This window comes from Perca fluviatilis, chromosome 9 (genome assembly GCF_010015445.1).
Source record: "Perca fluviatilis chromosome 9, GENO_Pfluv_1.0, whole genome shotgun sequence".
NCBI classification, from domain to species: domain Eukaryota; kingdom Metazoa; phylum Chordata; class Actinopteri; order Perciformes; family Percidae; genus Perca; species Perca fluviatilis.
The window spans coordinates 1,429,278-1,430,834 of NC_053120.1; positions in this window are offsets into that span (position 1 = coordinate 1,429,278).

Below are 1,557 nucleotides of genomic sequence, written 5' to 3' on the forward strand. Positions count from 1 at the left end.
TAAAATTGCGCTACGTTCCAGTTGTGTGCTGCCTGTACCGCGGAGACCTTCCGCTACCATACCTCGCTAATGCTTTCCGGCAAAACGTAGAGGCGGAGACAGCTTCCGATCTGGAAGCGGGGAGGTGAAAGTTACATGTTGTCTGATGTTAACCGAGCTGGTCATGCGGGTAAAGCCCACGGCAGCACCGCGGGGAGGCACTACCAATACCCTGATCCACAGCACAGCACCCAGCAGAGGGACAGTGATCCCCCAGAGAGACGGAAGCCGTCTGCTAGTTCGGACTCGGTTTGGAGAAGCTGAAAGTTATCTGATCCTGTTCTGAACCAGCTACCGGATCAAACTCCGCTTGAGCGTGGTGTTATAACTGATGAGGAAATGCAGTCAGTCCAGGAACATAGGCAGAGCAGACAAAGCCCGGGACGGTGTGGACCACGGTGAGAAGAAAGGAAGAGCAGCCAGCTCAGATCTGTCTCTGCTCTGGGGGTGGATCAGTCCACTCCACAGAGACTGAGAATTAATGCAGAAGAACAAACTGTGGAGAGTTGGGATGGATCATACAGCCAACAACTAATTTCACATTGTCTCTTTTGAAATGGAAGAGCTGTTAAAGTTGTATTTTAATAAGGTGGACTTTGACTCTGAAAGTGATTGGGTCCCAGTGCAGAAACAGAGAGTGCTGTTCCCTTAGTTTTCACCACTAGATGGGAGAGAACTTCGTTGATGGACAAACAAGTTGCAGAATCGAACTGAGAAAGATTTCGATGAGCTAGTGACATTGAAGAAATAAGGTCCGTGGGTGGTCACATCCTTTAATCTCTTTGACCTTTAGAGCCTCATGTCATCGTTACTTTGGAACAATAATCAAAGAGAAACTAATTCTGCTGTGTGTGTTGTTATCTTGCTACTGACGATATTTAGGTCATTTTATAGCATTTATTCAAATTACTTGTTGATAGTTTTCTTGAGAAAAGAGGGCCAGGAAGCACGATTTCATTGCATTTAGGTGTAAAATGGATGCTATCTGTTTTTGAAATGATCGATCCTCGATAACTCTTTATCACACAAAACTAAATAGTTTTTTTTCTGAACATTATACGTTTTGTTGGCAGTGTAAGTCATCATATTTTTAAAAAACTAAATTTCACGTTAAATAAACGGATTAGGCAAACGCAGTAGTATACATCTAACCCAATCAAAACAATTCCCTATCATCGTGAAGCAAAGTCAATAAATATTTGTTCAAAAATAAAGTGCCGTTTACCGCCTCTAGCGAGCATTAGCGCGTTTCTAGCTAGCTAGCTGGCTACATCCATAAGACGTACCATAACAGAGCATTTTTCTATGGTGTAAAATCTTGAGGAAATCACCATAAACATCTTCTCTACTTAAAAACTACACAATCAACATTTTCCAGCAGGAATCCTATCCAGTCGAGAAAAGATCAGCGCGCATCGATTCCAGGTGGTATGGTCGTTTACTGTTTATTACTGTCTTATAACGTTAATGTTAGCTGAGTTTCGGACTCTGCTAAACCGCTAACATATAACGTTATTC